The sequence below is a fragment of the Parus major genome, chromosome 7 (assembly GCF_001522545.3).
Source record: "Parus major isolate Abel chromosome 7, Parus_major1.1, whole genome shotgun sequence".
In the NCBI taxonomy this organism is placed as follows: domain Eukaryota; kingdom Metazoa; phylum Chordata; class Aves; order Passeriformes; family Paridae; genus Parus; species Parus major.
The window spans coordinates 9,075,920-9,098,523 of NC_031776.1; positions in this window are offsets into that span (position 1 = coordinate 9,075,920).

The following is a 22,604-nucleotide window of genomic DNA, read 5'->3' on the forward strand; positions in this document are numbered from 1 at the left end:
CAGTTTTCTAATTGAACCAGTGGGTCTCTTATTCAAATCACTATTTTTAATTATTGAAACATAGAAAATCAAGTATGATGTTTCAGCAATAAATTAGCATCACATTAGAGGGAAATAATCTGAACATGTTCACTGAGATGTTGTTAGCTGATGACTTCCTAACACGACTTCAATCTGAACAATCGTGGCTGTTGAAATAACCAGTCCAGGTTTTCCAGCAGATTGCAGGCAAGTTCAACAATAAACAAAGAAAGGTGACCACACAGTCTAAGATGAGAATTGGTCTCCTTTCAGGATCCAGCCCAATGCTCATTTAGGCAAGAGGGCACTTCATTTGTACTTCCACAGGCAATGGATCAGGGCCTTACTGAGAGATTTAAAGGAGAGGGAAACCATCCTTTTCTTGGTCATTGAAAGAACTTCCAGTGGAGAACAATGAGGATGATGGCATTGTTTAAATCTGTGACAAGTTACAGGATACACTGAAAATAAAGCAAAAATACTCGACTTGCATTCATGCTTCTGAACCTTGCCCAAAAAAGCCAGCATCAGGGCTAATCTCCCCACTGATAAACAGGCAGAGCCAGGTTACTGACTGGTACACAACTTTTAGGGCAGGCTACCTGCACAGATTTCAAAATACTGAACATTCTTTTCTAGAGAGATTAAGGGGATATAAGAGAATTAGGAGATGGGCAGACAGGCTTTGACCTCAGCAGAGCAGACACCAGCTCAGCTGGAATAAAAGGGGGAAATGGGCCAGGGTCTTTCAGTGTTGCAGGTACTAACAAGCACAAGCTCCTGCTGCTGCTGGGTACCAGCAATGAGGGCTTACACACAACACTGCACAGAGTCGAGACCTTTATCTACTTGCTAAGATAAAACCCTTGAAAAGCATTTGCTGTGTGTGATAACACAATTCAAGTTCATGTGCTCTCTCATATTACAGCCAAACTCTCAGAAAGATGATACATCAGAGCATAATATACAGGGACATCCACTGAAAATGAGGCCTCATGAAATATGCAGGTCTTTGCTGTGTGTTTTGTTCTCCATGCCATCTATTCCCTCTCCTAAGAAACTGCTCTGCTTCTGTTTGTGGGGATGTGAAATGCAGAAATATCCTGTTTAGCACAGAGCCACTCCACCTTAGCAGGATATCATGGGTGGCAGCTGAGAGCTGTGCCAGGACAATCCCCTGATCTGCCAGGACCCTGATGCAGCTGCAGGCTTGGTAGGTCAACACTTTTGCAGCCACTGTGAGATGGAAGTTTTAATCTGTTCCAACTCAAATGTTGATGTTTTCTCCCCACGCTTTTCAATCATAAACAATTATCTATGAAAAAACAAATTAGGTATGAGATTTCTCTCACCCTTCTGCAGTGTTTTGAAATTTCTTCTGCATTGTCTTTTGGTTTTCTGCTCCATCTTCTGCTCTTCCAACTGCTGCTTGGCAACACAGATTGCTGTGCAAAATATGAGCTCCTGAAGATTGCTCACTTCAATAAAATTTTAACCAGAGGCAAGAATGCAAAGTAATTGAAATGCAGTGTTTCAATAGCATAATTGTGGGTTTGGTTTGATTTTTCCATTGTGAGTGAAGGATTCTGTCTCATTAAAACAACACGGCTTCTGCCCAAGTGGACCAAGCCAGGCATGTGCAAGAACATGCAAGATGAAAGCCTTGCTGTTCTGGGGACTGCTGTGACATCTCCATTGCAAAAGGACACAATTCAGTGTTTGCCATGCACACTGGCTCCTAAATCCCATCCAGTGCCCTGCATGATGTTAACTCACACTGTTTAATGCTAAGCATAGGGGTGTAGAGGACTTTAGTTATAAGCTAAAAGTCAGGATACATGAACTGTCCCCTGCAATACTCCTGGCAATTTAATTTGGCCTAAGAAAATTTTTGTCACCATTAAAGAACACAAAATGTGTTGGTTTCAAAGAGTCTTCACTACTCCTTCTGTGATACAAGGTTTTTCCCTTTGCATGATCAGCTTCTTTTTTTCCCCTAAGAAATCAGTTTTTCATTCCATCTAATGAATTACTTTCCAGAAAAAAAGCTGGTTTTCCACTTCTTTTCGTTATATAATTTGCCTTTCAGATGGAGCTGGCATTAAAAAATAACCAGGCTTCATATGGGATAAAATAGCTGAGATGTTTTTTTCTTAGATTTTTACATTTTTTCTCCACATATTCTTGTATATTCAACACATTCCTCATTTTGTTTTTTTACAGATTTTATTTTCCACATTCTCAAATTATCTTATATCTTCCTTCTGATGTTTTTATATTGTTGCCCTAAGCTCTACAATAGAGTGTATGCTAACAGGACCCCAAGAAGGTGAACTGTACTTTCCAGGTTGGAGTTATGAGAGGGTTTCTAGCAGAGTCTCACTCCCTCTCTAGCCTCTCTCTCTCTTTTTATTAATCTTTGATAACCCTCTTTTTGATCTGCCCACTACACCCTTCTAATTTACGGATGCTTTTAAACCTCAGGCATGGGATTACTTCATTTGATTCATGGAAGACCATGAGCAGTTCAAATTAACCTTTTGCTTCCTTGGGGGAAAAAAAAATTTACTTTGGGGATTTGGTTCACCTGTTGAGAAAGAAGCTGTCTCTTCTTATTTACTGAGATTGCCTCAGCACCACGAGGATGACTCATGCATACCCTGAAGGGTTCAGGTGGCACCATAAATTCACTGCTGGGCACCATGGACCCTGTCCAGAGCAAACTGAGGTCAAAAAAATCATTCCCGTTGACTCCAGTGCCAAACCTACAGTACACTGAGTGCACTTTGTTCCCACGGGAATTAATGGAAGACGGTGTTTGGTGTATCAAAGAACCATCAAAAGGTGGCACCTTATTGGTTTGGCTACAGAAAAACAACAGCATAAAGTGACATCATCACAAGATGATGACAATTGTATCCCCTGACTTTCCCGTATCTGTTTACCAGCATTTTTTTCAAAAAGCTGCCCAGAAAGAGATGAGATCCATGTCTAAAATATGTGTTAGCCCTGCTTTTCTACCAGCCCAGTGAGAAGGAACAAAATTTACTGCAGTAAAATGAGTAAAAGGATAACTCCCTAAAGGAAAAAGGCATAGAGACCTCTTGAAAGGAAAAGTTACCCAGGATGGCAGGTAAAGGTCTCCAGGATTGATCTGTTTGTCACTCACTTCTAAGAGTGCAAGGGACTACTTTGTTGAGGTCTGCAGAAAAGAGCTAAGGAGAGAATTCACACAAATATCAGTGAAAAGCTGAAAGAGTTTGACCATGAGCAAAACCAATATGGTGACTTAATTTCCTGATACATATATCAAAATTGGTATCAGCCTGTGAGTTCTCAAGCACTGGATGTGCTTGCTGTGTTTGAGAAACAGCTAAATCAGAGGTTTTTCATCCCTGTCTCTGTCTGTCTTACCATAGTGCTGACAAAATAAAACAAGGCAAGGGGTGAAAGAAGAGCAAACACTGAATTTTGTTTCTGCTTTTCTAAGCATTTTACAACTAGAACATGGCAATTAGAAAAAGAACCCAGAAACTGGGTTAGTATTAGCTTAACACTATTTCTTTCTTCATAGTTTCTCCTCTGTTCCCTTTAGCATTCAGAGACAAATCTGATTCTTTAAATCTGGTCCAGAGCGCTGGCCTAATTGCTTGACTGAAAACTATTTTACATAGCTTGATTGTATTGTTCAAAAACTATCCCTGTGCATACCATTTCACAAGCCTGCAAAAAAAAGCCACAGACCTATGAGGGCAACAGCACTTTGTAAGGGTTTAATACAATGCCACATTGTGTGCACCCAGCAGGGCAGATCAAGGCCATAGCAGAAGCTCTTTCTTTTACAGCTTTTCCACTCAGACCATCCATTTTCTGCTTCCCATAGCATAGGTTGCCACTACATTAAAAAAAATCTGAAGGCATGAGAAATGTCAGGATGAATGTTGTCTTTTCATCTTCACAGAAGCTGCTTCCTGGCATTAAATTTGAGTGCTATCCCCTGCATGGCTTACCCTACTGGATTGCTGTAGCCTACCTGTCTCTGCCTCTTAATGAATCAGGACTCCATAAATCCTGGCTTGGTCCATTGTACTTGTTCACTTGTAGCTAATGATAATACACAGGGAACACCTTCACCTGGGGCTTGTTGTGCCAAGGCACAGTGCAGATGAGAAGCTCATCCAAGACTATATAAGATATTTGGGTTATCTCTATTTTCTTGCTCCTGATCCCCCAGGGTGTGGGTGTTTTGCAGCAAGGGGTGTTAAGGTTGAAGCAATGAAGCCTCTGAGACTTTGTGGAGGACAACTCAATGCTATTTATTAGAGCTGGAGCAATTAACATAGAAAATTTTGTGTCCTTCTAGACAGTAGGAACCACAAGCAGTCAAACACCCATGGGGCCTCTGCTGTGTGTGCAGCACACCTTGTCCATAAAAGAGATTCTACCCTTTGTCATTCAACTTCTTGTGTGACTTCCCTCCCCAAAAACAACTCTATTCATCCCTTCCAGTGTCAAACAGCAAGGGTGCTCTTATGACAGCTCCTTGCTGCACTCCTGGCTAAAGGCAAGGCCATGGAGGTGAGGCAGGGTGGAGCAGAGCAGGACCTGCCCCAGACCCCTCTGCTCATTGAGTTGGGAGTGTTCATCCTGGGGCCGAGAGGTTTGTGCAGCACAGAGCTGAGGGTCACACTGGGTGTGCAGCACAGCAGAGCACAGCAATACTGGCAATCCACAGACTGGAACTGCATTGGCTCTTTCACATTCAGAGCTGTCTGGGACACAGATCCAGGCCTCTTCCTCCCTTGCTTCCTTCTGCTTTGTTTCTCTGCAGAAGCCAAATGCCCTCATAAATCAGTCTGCGCGAGTTCTTCAGGAAATTACTCAAATTGCCAAAGGGACTGAAGATACAGCAGCAACCAGTGACACCAAAAGCCATACCTGGACCTGAACTAGCAGCAAAATGTGCAAGATTTATAGACATGACTGAGCCAATGCAGAAAACACAGCTGAAGTCATCAGCCCAGAGTGAAGCAAACTTACTGTGCTGTGGCACTGGTGGAAGATTTTTCTTCAAGGTCAAATGATCCCAGAGGTTCCAGAGTTTTTAAAAGAAGATGTCTGTAACATAAATGCACAGTCCTAGTTTTATGCTGCTCTTTATCTCCCTACCAGCCCAGTGAGAATAACTAGTGTCTTGAGACATATGAATGGATTATACACAGCCTTAAAGTGCCAAACACTTGACTGCAATGAAAAGCATAAAATTTCACCATGGTGTGGAATGGATGTAAGAAGGAAAAGGAAAAGGAGGGGAAAGAACAAGGTGTAAGGATGGCTCATTCTCTTCTGCAAAATTTGAGTGACTACAGAAGAAGGGTGTCCTACTGTCATCTTTGCTACTTACATTACCTCTTTAGGTTTAATGTGCATCCCAGTCAGCAAAATCAAGCTCAAGGCCAGTGCAGTTAAAGAAGTGGAGCAGAGTTGAGATGGCCTCCATATTCACAGTCAGATACATTAAAGAAGATGTACAGGTGTTCATTTGTTCCTAGCAAAAGTGGAACACACCAGATGTCTGGTATAAAAGTATTTAGTTGTGGCTGACCTCCCTTACAAAATGCTACACAGCTATGGTTTATGGGGTAGCTGTGGTTCAGCCTTGTGAGTCATGACTTTGTTCATTTTTGATGAACAACTGCTGTCTTTTCAAAAATTATTTCAGGAAATGGAAGAACACCATGTCTCTTACAATCCAAAAGCAGACAGTAGTGGCAGTCACATGTAGTCTTATTTTACAGTAAATAGACCAGAAAATAGGAAATAATAATATGAATACTGCCATGTGCACACATAGAAAATTTCTCTTTCTCAGAATTGTGCAACATTGCTAGAGAAATCAAGGCCAGAATCATACAAATGCTCAAAATGTCCAGAAATTTAATATTACCACTTTCCCAGAACAGTGTGACATTATATACAGGTGTCCCAGCAGGAGAGACAAAGCAGCGAGACAAGTAAGCTGCTAGTGAGCAGAACTGCCTTTATCATCCACTTAAATGACATTTAGCAATGAACAAGTCAAATTGCCTCTGTTTGACTTCACTGGCAGTGTGCAAACACAAGCACAAGCTGAACAAGAAATGGACTCTGTTGCAGTATTTACAGCACTTAGCACAAGCTGCTTTGCATGAGCACTTATTAATTGCCTGCAAAATCAGGGGAATATGTTCTGTGTGTGTCAGCTCAGCATATATTGTACATAATTGCACATTTGAGCCACACAGTTGTTTATGTCACTTTGTAATCACACTAATAATTACCAAACAACCAAGTAATTCAATGAACAGTAAATGTAACATTTAATTACTTTATTAATTTCCACATAACGTGGAAGAAGGAAAATGACCGGCTCAATCTATAATTTCACTGTGCTCACAAACCTAATCTTTATGCAGATATATGGGAGAAATTATCAAAACACAACACAGGAGATGCACAAACATAACTCAGCATTTCTTGATGTTTTTCATGTTGGCATCCCTCCTGCATGGAGCTTTGAAAATTTATCCTATAATGTCAGGCAACTTCAAGGCATCCTAAACTTCGAAAATTAAAAGAAAAAAAAAAATCTGTACTGAGATACAAATCCCACCTTCTGTCAGGAACTTACTGATTAAAAAACTCTTTATAGGTTAAGCCAACCATTACATTTTTATGTTGCTATATATTTCACAACATAAAAAATAAAATATTTTCTCCATAAAACCTTTCAAAACCGTAAATACTAGCACACTCCACAGCTCCAGACGAAGTTGCAATTTATTATTTATCTGTTTTTATATTCTGCTATGGTATCTTTTCCTTTTATAAGCCTGGCAAGTTTCCCACAGAAGTTTCTTCGTCAGCAGTTATTTTAAACTATGGCCCTTCATACTCCATGCTGCTCTTATGCTGAACCAGTCCTCAAGAGCTAAGTAGTTTTTAGCAGCAGCATGTCTTGGTTTGGGGAGACACAACAAACTCACTGCAGTTAATGAGCATTAAGCTCTTTAAAATTCAGGTGCATCATTCTGAACCACACCTGAATTCGTGCTGAGCGTGACGTTTTCACAAACGTTTCCTCATTCACACTGCATTTGGTAAATATGCACAAGACCAAGCTCCAGCTTTCAGGGGCAGGTTTTGCCAGGCAGTTGCATCCACTCTCGGAGGAGAGCATCTCTACCTGGAGTCTCTCTCATCTAGAACAGGAGCCAAGGAGTGGACTATGACTTTTCAAATGCAGAAGTACATTTGAAATCTCTGTAGCATGGAAACACAGAAGCAGCCCCTAATGTCCTTGAGGCTGTTTCTGCAAGGAAGTTCCCCTGGAGCCCTGCCAGAACACACAGTTTTTCCTGGTGAGTGACAGCTGCCCATCTCCAATCAGTCACCACATCATGTGTTTGGCTGTCAGTGGCAATGGCAAAAGGCCCAGCCAGCTCGCACAGACAATGGGCTGGGATGGTCAGAGGAGTCAACCAAACTCTCCTTTGTCCTGGCCTGCAAGGATCAGGAAATAACTGATTTCTTGTGCTTTCTGGAAATTGCACAAATGTAATCTTTTACTGGGGTTGCTATTTAATAACAGGGCAAACAGGAAGGGGTTAACACCTCCTGAAATACAGCCTAGACCTACTGTGAGAATGACACACCCCAGATCAGAGCTGAGGCACACCTGTGCCCACACCAGAAAAGTTACTGCAGATAAGCCTGGAAGCTATCTCCTCTCAAAATAGAATTAATATAAATAGAATTAATATAAAAAAGGCTTTAGTGTAAAATGCTTTGATTTGTCCTTGATGCTTAATACTCATATCTTTTAGCTCATCTACTTTATTTATTATACTTTCACCTTATCCTTCACATTTACTCTGGCACTCAGAAATTCTTAGTTCAGAGGATATAGTGCAATGCAAAGGGGTATGAACATAAAAAATGCATTACAGAAAAATGTAAATGCTCAGCTTTTTCTTGATATTTAATACTCATGCCTCTCAATTCATCCAGTGTATTTGTTAGACCTCCATCTTATCCCTCACCATTGCTTTGACAGTAAAAACTTCTTGTTCATCAAGAGGTATAACCTTGTGCTGAGTATTGAATACCATTCATGCTGGAATTGCTTAACTTACCATGGGGCTTGGAGCTGGAGAAACTGCTTCTGAGGGAAGAATCAGGATTTTGTGCTGTTACCAGCAACCATTCAGCTGACTTTAGGTTTTAAGAGCTAATTTTCAAGTTTTTTGATAACATATGTAAAGATACTTTATTACTGATCTAAAACCAAAGCTGAAACAAAAATCCCACTAATTTCCTGAAAGAGAGAACAAGAAGGGTCCCTAGGACTGAGACAGTTAATAATAAGTACTGCTACTCCTATGAAAAAGAAAAAGTAATGAAAAGATAATAACTTGACTAAGACAGGGTGTTGAAATGTTGATAGAAATCTAACTTACATAATACAAAGACAAATGCAAAGGATTAAAATACCATATAATTTTGAAACCATTACAATATGCCTGAGTGATTCTTTATTAGGGAGCCTCAAAAAAGCATGTAATTTCATCTCCCACAAAAGCTGTAATCTCTCTGCTGGGTGTGTTAAAAATGGCATTTCAACCTCCCCTGTGAAAGTCTTTGATTTTGTGAGTTTCTGTCAGGCTGGTCTCATTACTTTAATGCATTTTGTGTATATTGTAATAACATAAATGTTTTAATGCATTTCTTCTCAGATCAATCTGGACAGTTATCTTTAAATCAGTCTTGTGTAACGTTAGGTAAAGAAGTTATAATTGGATCAAGGGGAACTACTGGTAATGAAGAAGCATTAAACTTTATTTTGTTCATTTCCCTGTAGAAGAACTTGTAGTAATAGACTTCTGAAAACTACTCCTAGTTATATTTTTTTAGTTCTTGACTTTTAGAAAACACTTATGTGAGATAAATGAATTTGGAAATGAACATGAAGTGCAAGCTATAATGCATATCTCACTCACAAATCACTTGCAAACCATTTTTATAAAATGCAATTAGCCATGTACAATGATGGCAAGAGACATACTTTTGAACAACTGGAAGCCATTATACTCAACCTGTCAAGAAATAGCCTCCAGAGAGCATGGAGCTGCAGAAGAGAAACCTCACTGCTCTTTAAAAACTGAGGCTGATTTCCTAGAATTATTAGAATGAGGAATTTTGTTTGACAGGTGGCATTACCACCCTTTGTACAAAATTTCTAACTCAGTATGAAGGGCTTGAATCTAGGCAGAAAGGTAAAACTCCGTGAGGTCTTGGGAAGCCTCAAACCTGCAAATTTTTGTCATCAAAGCCTGGTCCCCTCCACTGAGGTAGCAAAAATATGTCACTGAGTACCAGAGCACAGTGTTGCAAGCGTGACTTGGGTCCTGAAAACAACTGATCCAGCACAGTGACCATGTCACCAGCAAGCCATTAGCGCTGTTTGGGAGCAAATATCACCCTTCCAAGGGTCTCTCCAATTCATATATACTCTTATATATAAAGGTGATGATGACCTAGCAATATTTAACCTTCTACTTTGAGCATATAATTGAAGGAATAATAATAAATTACTGAATATAAGAAGGATATCTTGAAGCACCATTATAACCACTCACATGCCATTATACTGCCATGTGAAAACTCTACTTCTGTAAGCCTACCATCATTCTAATGAAATAAATAGCTTATTCATTAGAGAGGAATAAAAGCTTGAAGCTTTTAGACTTCAGCTGGGCATAATTTACTGATAGCAGCAAAAAAAACCAGAAAAGGTCAAATTTTCTACTTAAGCAGAACCATCAGGCAATTACTTAGTGGTGCATCAAGCAATAGGACCACCATTGTCTCCAGAAACAGAAGGGTTTACAAGTTTGTATGTATTAGCTAACACCCTTAAATTGGGTTGAAGATGTGTGAAAACAGAGTTAGGGGTTTGACCCTTGGTCATTTCAGAAGCTCCTTATTCCAATGGCCACCACCTGCAGGGCTGTAATGAACTACTATCCAAGCTGAATATTCAAATCCGAATTTAGACCCCTGAATGCTCGATGCTCACCCACACCAAGTTCCTTTTTGTGTTTTTTTGCCAATCATTTATGTAATAACCCCTTGAGAGCACCCTGAAAGGTTCTTGGATAAATGCTGATCAATAACCATGAAAGGACTTTAAAAGAGATAACTTAACACTATCACTGTCTCAGAGCTGGCAGAGAAAGCCAACACACACCAAGGCCAGTGTTCAACCTGATCTAACCACAGTAATTAGACACTTCAGCTGTGAGCTGAATGCCTGTGACCTCCTGCCCAGTAAGGACAAGTTTAGCCTTTGGCTTAACCTCTGGCTAAAATCAATCTGAAAACTGTCATTTAATTCCATAGATTCATATTTCCTATCCTTAGGGATATGCTGTATAATTTACAGGAAGTATCACTTGCTGGATCTCTGTAGTTCTGACTTTAGGAGTTTTCTCATGTTGCCAAAGAAGTCTTTCTTTGCCTGGGGGCTGGCAATAGGCTATCAAACAAGAGTCCTTTTGGATCCACTATTTAGCTCTGATGACTTGGCCATCTACACCATTTATCAGAACAAGGAACTGGGTTTTCCTTCACTTGAAAATTGGTTTATCCAAGAGAAAATTTGTACCATGGGTGCAAATGGACTCCTGCCCAGTTCTGTTGCATTAAATGTACCAATCCTAATTGGGAAAAATCATTATGTGATACCTGTGAAGCCAAAGAAGAAGAAAACTACCAGAAACCATAATTCAATATCAATGAGAAAAAATCAAGAAAAAAAATTTTAGTCTGTTTGGGGCATTTATTGTGGTTGAAAAATAAAAGATATCAGGCTTGCAATGGCAGCCTTCAGACTCAGCTAAAGGAGCCCAATGTTTAAAATGCCAGGATAGTCTAGGAGATGCACAAGTACAGGCAGATGCACAGGGAATCAAGTACCTTTAATGCACAACTTAAGCAACTGAGCTGGACAGCAGAAAATTGTTTTAAAGACTAGGTAAAAGATTTTTTAAAATTTTAAAAAGAGGGGAAAAAAGAAGGGGGCTGGAATACACAGTCTGCTTCTTATCTCTTTCTTTAAGACAAGAGTGTCAGGTAAAAACTAGAAATTGTCTGGGTCAGAGGTGCAAAGGTGTCTGGTCAGCTGGGATGGAGTGAGCAGCTCTGTGTGTGGTGCTCAGAGCTGGGCAGGAGTGATTGACCCACCCAAATCTGCTGGAGTCAGCACCTGATCTGCTGGGGGCCTTTCAAAGCACCTTTCCCAAATTACCACATTTTGATGCATCTGGCCACTTCTTGACTCGGAACTGCCTAAAACTTTTGAAAATGGATGTCAGCTCCTAAAACATTAATGTCCTTGACTGAGCAAAGTTTTACTTTCCTTTGTGTTCCTGAACACAAAAATTGGATTTGCCTTTGTAGTGTGGCTACTACATCCATAGGTTCTCTGCCCAAAATCAAGCTAAAATTACTTCTGGACGGAAATCTTTTTCTTCTTGTTGTATCTTATACTTAGCCAAGATTATGACTCCTTTATATATGTGCTTTTATTTGTACAGCTGCTGGCATAGCAGGGAATCTGTAGCCACTGCTGGTTTGTTGGTACATTTTCATGTACATTGTACCAATTTTGTGTTCATGTAACAATCCACAGGGGAGAAGATAATGGTTTTGGAGTTACATCACTTCTCTCTTCCATTTCTAATATGAATTGAAGTGAATTCATTGGAGAGAAACTGGGCTCAGAGCAATAAGTTATGAATCAGCAGAGCCAAGGGCCTAAAAGCAGCAGATCAAACTGGGGAGAGTAGCCCATACAGAAGTTTTTATTTTCTTTTCTAAGCTAGAGCATTTCCTGGATCTCCCTAGATGGTAGAGATGCTGGAGGTGAAGAGGAAGACAAGGAAGAATTTTGCAGAACCCTTAAACCATCCATGAAACTATGGTCTTAATTTTGCTGAGTGTTTAAAAGGAAAAGATGTGATTGAACATGGAAGGAGGAAACATCACAGATTCTTTGTGTGCACTTCCACAAGTGGACACATGTATAGGTGAGATAATTTACTTTTAAAGTTTACATCAATTAATAAAAAGAGCACTCTGGATCCTACCAGCTTGCTAGGCAAAACATTTTTCCTTTTGCCATGGATTAAACCGTAGCTTTACACACCTAGGGAATTTTTTCATTTTGCTGTATTTCACAAATAGTTTAAAAGTAAGCACACATTACTATCCTTGTAGAATAAAGATTGTAATTACAAGAAATTTAGAGTCCTACTTGACCTTTAAAAGGTGCATGCTTAACAGACATAATTATGACTGCAGACACATCAAAAATTCTACACTTTGCAGGTATTTATGAAAACTGTGATGACACCAAAAACCTTTTATTTCTTTCTGTTTCTAAATTGGGACAATGCCTAAGAGTGTGTGTGGGCATTGCAAGATAGGAACACTTTGCCTGGTTTCTTTTGAAGTGTCAATGTATCCTGCTACTAAAACATAAACTACTAAGATTATCAGTATGTAAGGCAGCTGTCAGTGCTAGTTAAAAGAGAAAGGTGGGAGCTTGGACAGATTTTTATAACTTTCTTAGCCAACAAACCTTCCTGCAGGGAAAGTGGGGGAAGAAACCCCTGTGTCAATTCCCTGAGCTCATTCAGTCCATGCTATTCCTTTTCCACATGAGCAAATCACCAACACTGACTCCTGGGACAGTCGTGGGCCTTGGCAAAGTCCAATCCCTGGCCAACTGCAGCGTTCAAACTTTGGGACACAGAACTGCACCAAGCAGTGGGTGTGTATTTTCAGTCTCAGCAATACAGAAGATTCTTTCTTCATACATTAAGATGCTGACATTGGCATAAATCCAGGATGAAAATTGAAGCACAAAAAGGAGATGTTTCATAAAGCTATAAGTGATTGAAAACAGGGAATTACAATGCTAACTACTTTTCGATGTTAATTATAGAAGCTGCTACCAGGCACATTCTATATATACCCACCCTCTTTTCTAGAAGTAACAAGAGCACTTTCTGTGATCCTGTTATCACACTGAAACAGGAATTTGCCTCATTTTGCATTGTTAACTGTATTTTGATACAGAAATTTGTCTCACATAGGGAGCATTTACAATTCAACAGACCAGAAGAGGCTTTTTCTCTTCATGACTGCATAACATATCTGTATTGTAAATATAGCAGTGTTTTATTTTTTTGACCACCTCTTGACAGCCAAAACTGGAACTAGTTATCTTTTTTGCACCGCTTACACAAAATACACCAAAACTTGGGAAGCTGCACACATTTAAACTAATATTTTTTCTGACTTTGGGGACATTGCTTGAGAGCAATTTCATATTTTGATATAAAGAGGAAACTGCATTCTACATAAGCACAAGGACCCAGCAGCAGAGCAAGAATACCAGCACACAGAGGTGGTACCTGTGTTGGTGTCAGACCACAGGCAGGACTCTGAACTATCTAGACTGAGTTTTTCCTCTTTTTCTTTGCAGCCTTGGGCAGCTGGTTCAAGCAGAATCTGAACATTCACTCAGGATGAGTGAATCCCTGCTAGGATCACATCCAGGTGTGCTGTGGTATCAAGGGTGTGAGGGCAGCCCGTGGCCTTCACAATACAACATTTTTCTTAATTCTAGGAGCCCAAATGGCCAGTTCATTCCATGAATTACAAAATCAGGAAAATAATATTTTGTACACTCTTGTTTTGTATTTCCAAACAGTTGGAGTATAAACATGGAAGAGTAATTTAGGAAAATGAAATTTTGATGGTATGCTGGTAAGTTCAATTTAAAAAGTATGGAGAAGAAATATTAAGCTTACAGCAGGACTTCACTCTCTAATCTTTAGCAAGACAGTCTGAGGTAAGTTATTTAACAGCTATCTTATTTAGACTCTTAATGAAAGCTCTATAGTCTGCTTGTTGAGTATATTCTCATTTTTCCGCCTTCCTTCATACAATCCATTCAGTGTGATATATGTTGGCTGTAAATATCTTAATGTCTTTCTACCAATGGAAAAACTTACATAAGGGTGATTGATCAAAAACTGATAACCATTTCAGCCTAAAGACATGTTCTTTTCCCTCCCCCTATCATAAAAATCTTATATTTACTTTCCTTAAAACAGTAAGTGTGGTGGCTCCCATTGAGTTGGAGAACCCTATTTGAAGAAGTCATGATTAAATATGTGAACCCTTCTCACATTGCACTCTAAAAATGTCAAGAGATATTTCTGATCAGCCCATAATTGGTCTTTCACATATTTCCTATGTCAAACATTTATAACTAGCATAAAGCTCTTTTGGAGACTATTTCTGCCAGAATTAATATCACAATTTTGAAGCACCATAGCATAAAAACAAGATCTGTTTTTTACTGTATATTCTAATCTTACATAGCACAGAGGGGGAAAAAAATCACTTTAAATTGCTGTGATTTAATGAAAAGGTATTGACACATACACAAAAAGTAAAAGTCAGCATGAATTATGTTCTTAAGCCTCTTTATAGCTTTTTAAAGTTTTATTCTCAACATGTAACTGTTTTACTGGAAAAATGTTAATAGCAACATGCTCTGAGAAACCTGCAGCTCTGGGATGTTGGACACAATCTCCCTGATGGGTATCAAAAATCTGGCTAGAGATCAAAGCATGTGCATATACTTTAAGTTTAAATATCAGTTAAAAACAAGGTTAATTGCTGTATCAGGCTTCTCATGAGGTGGGAGGTTAACCAGAATTGAACTAATTTTGTTTCATGAAGGGTTCAATTTTAAGGGATTTATTAGAATGTGGTTCTCAGGATACGTATGAGAACAGTTTTCTGGTTAGACTTCCATTACAGGTGATGGTTTCTCAGCTTCAAAATTCACTGCTTTGAACAAAGCAATGACTTTTTTTCTTCACAGGAGTGATTAAATGTGACCTAAAATTATTAGAACCCCCAAAATGTGGCATTTTTGAAATGCCAGGGAAGGAGTACACATGCTGCATCATGGAGAACTTCCATGTTGTTTCCTTCTCCCCTCTCTAACCACCATGCTTTTACATAAATTATTTTGTGGTTTCCATTTCCAAAGGGAGATAGTAGGGATGCACCTGTTCGTGTTTCCAAAATTTTACTTTTTGAGCATTTCCATATACTCATAAAACTGAGAAGATGATAGAGTTAAAGTTACTGGGTACTACCAGAATAATCCCCAAAACCTATTTTAAATCAATGTCTGTTCTGATTTCTCCCTAATCAGATTTTTTTTTTCCCTTTAACTTTAGGCTGTAGATCCATGAAGAAAAACATTAGCAATTGCTCCCTGGGGTTAATACAATGCTTCAAAGATGGAGCATTTAATTCCCATAAGTAGAGAGATGATTTAAAGAAATCCTGTAAATGATGAGCTGAAAAGAAAGAAGCATTTAACAGTGCAGAAATAACAGGTTTCATTGTTCTGGCACCACGAAATTGTGCTGTGCAGTCTGGAGCTCCATCTCCTGGTGCTTGTCAAAGAATTAAAATAATTTCCAAGCATTCCTAATCCAACCAGCGGCACCTCAGTGCACCTCGGGGAAACTGTGAGGTCCCTCACCCCACAGCAAATCCAGATTTAGGTTTGTAAACCCTGTGGCCACAGAAACACAGATTTCAAAAAGCTTTTCCAGGCAACTCCCGACCCACAGGAGCAGTTCACCAGCTCCTTCACTGTGGGCTGTGATTAAGTAGAATTATCCTGCATTCAGTGAAAATCAGGGAGTTTGTGTACATCACCTCACTCACAAGTTTTGGGGTGTGGAGACTGCAACTGTGCCGAGCACTGTGCAAAACAATAACATTTAAGCAGTCTGAGGTATTTCTTTAGTTCTTCATTTGTGAGATGCTGAAGGAACTGTCATTTGAGGATCAGAGTTTTCTCTAGTGAATTAATATCTGAATTTCTCAGTTAAACTTCTTACTTAACATCCGTTTTAAAATATATATAGATAGATATATAAATATGTATCATTGTATAATTCTACATACCAGTTTTAACAAAGTTGTCAAAACATGATTGCTACTTTATAAAATATCATGTGGCATAGAGAAACACCATACAGGTGAGCCAAATATACAATTAACAAGTGAATGTTGTACAGGAGGGAACAGATGGGTCAAGGTTAGGATGTCAGTTGGAACAATGTCACAAGTGGAGGTTAAGTTAATTAATTTTTTCTTTGCATCACCCACAAAAGCATCCTTAATAGGAAAAACACGTCTAACAATTCATTTCAGGAATATTTCTGAATAGGAAAATTGACATTATTATGAGTATTGCTTATTTTATTGGACCCTTCCTCTGTCATCTGGCTGGTAAATGTACCCATTCTTGTTATAGTTGTATTAATTTTTCCTCATGAATACATTCAGAAGTGAATATCTCATCATTTCATAAGAAGGATCATTATGTAAGTCACTTAGGATGTTTTCGTTTCTATTTAAGTATTTACAAGTAAATAAGCTATTTTATTCAGCCATCAAAAAATACTGTAACTAAAATACGTTGCTGCTGCTGTATGGTAGCTGGATCATTAATTTAATATAATGGCTTCATTTTAGAGACAGGCTTTTTATCAGCAAGCCTAGTCAATCCAATAGTAAAGGTCACAACTCATCTGTTTTTGTTTTATTGCTTCACCATTTGCCAGCTTACAGAACTACATGGAAAGCTAAATCTGTTCAAGAGAAGACTCTCATGAGAGAAAAAGAAGCTACAATGTGGGGTGAGGTTTCTTTGGGAATGAGTGGTAGCTGTGAGCTGCCTTTAGCTCGAGTACCTGTCACATGTGCACTGCTGACCATGTGCTCATTGCCTTCCCCATTTCATTTGCTGTGACAAATTATTGAATTCCAGTAATTCTGCTTTGTTGTCCCAGTGCAAAAAAGATATTAACATTACCAATTTGTGCCAGTTTACTCTAGATTTATCCCACTGTAAGAACAGACATTAACCTGTAATTGGGTGTAGCTGCACCCAGCTGCTCAGTAAAGTAGGGTGCATCCATTTCTCTTTCAGAAACTATTCTTAAATTTCATTGACTTAATAACACATATGTTGAACATAGAGAGGAAACAATAAACATGAAGGGGAATATGAGGGGGAAATAATAAAACCATGAACAAATATTATTAAAAAGCTTTTGAAATATTTCTTTAGAGTGGGAGTAGCATGCACTTGTATCTACTCAAGTTTAATCACATGTAGTCTTGATCTTAAAAAGACAGATAAGACTGATTTGGGATTATGAATTGCCTTTCTTGTGCATCACTATACAGCAAATTGCCATAATATATGTCCATATTCCCATATGGAGCAGAAAATACTAGAAATCACTGGCACTATGTATGTGTCAATTCTCTAAGAAACCATCATTGTTACCCAAATTATTGCAGATTCTTGTAACAAGGCACATGCTGATGCCTTAAGTTTTAGATTTCATATTTTCATATACTGCTGTAGTGTGTAACTCTGAACTTCATATAAAGTGTTAGCAAGCTCTCTTCACAGGGTAATTAGATAAAATAATTCCTTTTCCAGCCCAAGATCCAAGGACACTGTTACAGCTTCAGGCCCAAAAAGTATAAACAGCAAATTGAGGAGAGCAATCTGGGAGGACGGGACTTCATAACCTGAAGCTGTAATTGGACAATTGACCCCAAAATGGAAATGGACCAAAACCTATAAAAGTGTGATAACTCATGACCCATTGTCCATCTGTCTTGGATCCATCTTGGGCAGAGCCCCAGCCAGGCTCCTGTACTGCCCAGGGTGTATCCTTGGAAAGCCTTTTAATAAACACCTGCATTATCTCTGTCCAGCCTCTGTTCCAGGTCACCTCTTTAGGCATCAATGCCTGATCAATAGCAAGCTTTTATTAGTTCCCTTACCAACCTTTCAACATATTAGACATGACTGATAGTGTAACTTAAAACTTCTCAGGAGCAATGCAGAAAATACACAAAGCATGGGTTTGAGTGGGAAAATCCACGTAGCTGTGGTTTTCTGTTCTTTTCTTGCAGCAGTCTGACACTACTTTAATGAACTCTAGCCTTGAGCTCAGACTCCAACAGCACATCAAAACATAGTAATTCTTGAGGCTGAGCTTGCAATTCCACCCTAATATTTCTGGAGGCATTTGTCTCTGTGACTTTGCATGCATCAAATTTAGCCCAAGTACTCACAGATGCAGGTGACAGAGCAGGATGGTTGATCTCTATCAGGTTAGTTACACAACCTGTAATGATTTTCTCATGTGAGGGTATAATTACAATTTATGATTATTTTTGTAAATTAATTATTGCACAGCCTGTATTATTTTGCCTGTTGGTGCAGCTAGGAGAGAAATACAAAAGGTTTCAGTTTTCCAGCTGAGATTTCCTACAGGAATGCAATGAGCTGGACCTGAAGGTAATTAGGCCTGCATCCTAAAAGTGAGAGGAGGGGACTGGCTCTCTGTTCTTATTGAAGGAGGGTCTGCTAGTGCAGCTAGGGTTGTGTGTGCCTGGTTCCCAGCAAGGGTGTGCTGATTCCTACAGTGGTAGCTTGTGCTTACAGATCCACAGAGATCATCACAATCACTGCCTTTTAAAATAACTTTCTGCTTCAAAATACTAGAGCCAAAGCCCTTCTAGGTGTTTTTGGTCCTGGAACCTTTCTGCAGTGCAAACACCAAACTGAGCAGTCCTGAATGAGATGATCGTTTTGCTAAACTTTCTCTAGGATGGACAAAAAAGCTTTTCATAATACAGGATCTCCTAAGTTTATTCCTTATCCTCTTGTTTACTTCCCATATCAATGAAGATTTCCAGCTTCACATCATGAGCAATTTCAATAGCATGTTCTCATTTTCTGTCACATAATTGATGTGAAATACACAAAATATTGACTGATATCTAATGCCAGGTCAACGTTTTCATTAATAAGTGACTTATCATTGCCTTCCCAGTAGCCAGAACCTTATCTTCCTTACTATCCTTGTGATGTTCTTCAGCTTAAACCACACAATCTCATGAGATGGATCAGTTTCATTGGTAAGACATAGAGAAATTAGGTCTGCCATTTCCCCTAAGTCCACAGAACAGTTCTTCTGCCCAAAGAAAGGCAGTGACATTTTTGCTACTACTGCCCTTGGTGAATCAATTGTTTACTCCATTAATTTCAATGCTTTTAATTAATCATTCATTCAAACTGCTTTAAATCTATATGGTATTGAGTAAGACTCAATTCATATATCAGTACATTCAGTGATGCTAAAAAGCCTCCAACCTTTCTTTCTTTTAGGTTCAAACTTCCAATGTCAGACTTGGGGAGAACCTAGAATTTCTACTAAGTATGCAGTTCACCTGCAGACTTAACAAAACAAGTTTGTGTTGTGGGTTTTCTTCTAGTTCCTGTTAAATTGGCCTTTTGAAGACTAAGGGCTTGTGAGCTTTGCATGTTAAAGGCCAAACTCCTGTTATAGTGAAACTGATTTTTTAAAGGCTTGAGGGAGTTTGAAGGTAAATTGAAAAGGAGAGCCATGGAGTCCTTGTGCAAGTCATTCACCTTGTAGAGCTCTAGGCTGAGGGAGCTCAAATGCCACTCTACTTAACAAGCTCAAAACCAACTCATTTGAATAACAAGCACAAACTCCACTTGGGATCCACACCGAGGCATTTGTGCATTGTGCAGCCTGAACTCCCAAACAACATTATTTGAAGAAAAAAAAAAGAGTAATTCCTTTTTTATAGTGGTAATTCAGGGATCAAGTCTCAAAAGCATTTGAACATTTCAAGGACTATTGCTATACTAAATTGTTCTTAACTACAAGTATTAAACTTTAAAAGGAACAGAATACTGTTTTCAAATTCAAATTATTAGCTGCATGTCTCACAAGGATAATAAATCTATGCATATTCTTGTCACTTCAGCAGAAAGTACAATATTTGTGCTTTAAACCTGGAAAGTTAATTCTTGCTAATGAGTGATGGAGAAGATGTCTTGATGGCTCAGAAAAGATACACAAGAACAAAACCTAAAACCCCTGTATCCAATACTGACCTAGTAAAAATATTTTGCAGAGTTAATACTCAAATTTCATGGACAAAAGATACAACATGAATTGTTAACACAAAGATATCACATCTTGCCAGTGAAGTCCTTTGGTTCAGATCTTTGCTAACTGGAATGCTCCTCCAAGTACTGCTATATATTCGTTCTATTATTAGAACTTTCTCAGGTCTTTTAAAATGTTGTGGTTAAATTTCAGTGGAAATGTTTGCAGCTGGTTTGGACATCTCTTCATATTTCAAAAGTTTATCATTACTGAAAACCAAGGTATTTTCAACAATGTGAGAGAATATATGCTAATGTTCACAGAATTTTGCACTTTGGACAAAAAATATTTTTTCATAAGACCGTTTTACCTCCTGTTAGAAATTCAGGTATTTCACCTGATCACCATCAATTTTCAATATTTTTAGTTCACAGAAAAAAGCAAGATGCTAATTTTTTCTTCTTTAAAATGAAGAAAAATACATATTTTAGAATGTATCCTGTGGCCTCTAAGATAACAAATTTTACAAATGTCTCTCTTTTAAGTCGAGTTCATAATTTTGTTTGTTTTAGCAGAGTTTTTGTTGATTCAAAAATGATTTTAAAATCTGTTTTTAGATCTGAATGGTATTCTTACTCAAAAACGACATCATATTCAAGAAACAAAAACTGAGCAAGATCCCCAGGGATATCTTAGTTCCTATGATGACTTTTAGAGCAGTTATGTCAAATTGAAATTTCATTAAGTTAGAACTAGGCACCTCCTTTTTAGCTGTTATACAATGATGAAAGGTGCAAGAAATAAATGCAGATGTAGTGCAGATGACTTAAGGCAGATGCAATAGGTAAGAACTGAAATGTCTGTTTTCAAACTCAGCTTCAGCACAGTGTAATTTTTTTCTTATTAGTTTTTCAAACTAGTTTTGAAGACAAGTCCTACAATTCTTACACTGTTAAAGCTCCCAATCAGGCAATGGGAACTCTGCCCACTTCCAGGAGCACAAGCTGCAGCACTTGGCCCTAAGAATTTAATATAGCTGTAATGACTCATTATTGAATGTTTAGTTTAATAACAACTGCTTATTAAGTGTATTAATCTCAGCTGATGAAAGCAAAATTATTTAGTGAAAAGCTGTTTTTCTTTACATTAGCGTGCAATTATTTAACTGAAAGTTTCAAAGAGACACATCTAATTGCAGTGCTGCTTTAAAAGTATTTAAGTATCAGTTATTAAAATATCATTTGAAATACACTTATGGACCTCCTGTAGGGTTGTTAAAAAGCAAAATTCTGGTTTCAGATTATTTATTACTTACAATAGGTTTCCTTTCAATACTTACCAATTTCTTACAAAATCTGCTTAATGTACAGGATTGAACTGTTTTCTGCAAAAGAGAACAAGATGCAATAATTTTTGTGTGTGCAGAATGTATATGTCTATACTTAGGCTGAGATTACTGACTGAAAATCAAAATTAGTGATGCACATTTTCAAACTAAGAATCTCTTTGCTGAATTAGCATTTATGCAGAAAGCATCTATTAATACTAAAAGAAGTCAGCCAGTCAGTTCTCTGTAATTAAATAAAGACATTTATATGTAGAAAAATTACTTCTGTTTGCCATTTAGCATCTTCAAATATTTGTCCTCAAACTACACCTACTTCCCTATAAGAAAGTATCAAAATTATCTTGAGTGTTTACTTGTGTTTTAGTCACTGGGTTTTTTTTAGGGATACTTGTTCCTCCACCACGTGTTTCCAGCAGTTTATGGATGACATATAAGCAGTGCTCAGGAATCCCTGCCAAGCTCTGTACACCTGGCAAGTATGAAAAGAGCCCAGAAGGTATCTTTGGTGAGTAATGCAGCATCTCAAAAGCCTACTAAAACTCTGGTTGGTTAAAGACACGTTAAGATACTTGGATAAAAGGAGGCAGAGCCCTGAACAGGCATATGGATGAGAAGAGCCGGGTACTTTTCCAGCAGCTTTATCCTGCAAAGAAAGGGTGATGTGATAGAGGTGCTCATCTGCTGAAGCTGTGCAGGGACTGTAGGAGTCTGACAGTTCCCAGCCTCTGAAAAAATTCTCAGCCCTATGCCTTAGACACATAATGACTGTCCTTGCTGAACCATTGAAGTACAGCTTTTCAGTCTTTCACGCATCAAGACATTGACTGTGCCGTTCTGTGCCATGCAGGCTCAGCCAGTCCTTCCCTAGGCTGGAAAGTTCTGACCCCAGGGATTCTCTGTGCTCCTTCCATGGCTGTGGCTTGTGCAAGTGTCTGCAGGACTACTGTGCTGGAGCTGCTGTGGTGGGAGGGCATCCTGAGCTTGACATCTTTTATACCTTCAGGAAGAGGAATTTTCCTGCTCTGATGCCCCTTCCTGCAAACCCACTCTCCAACTCCTCCACACCCACCCAGAGG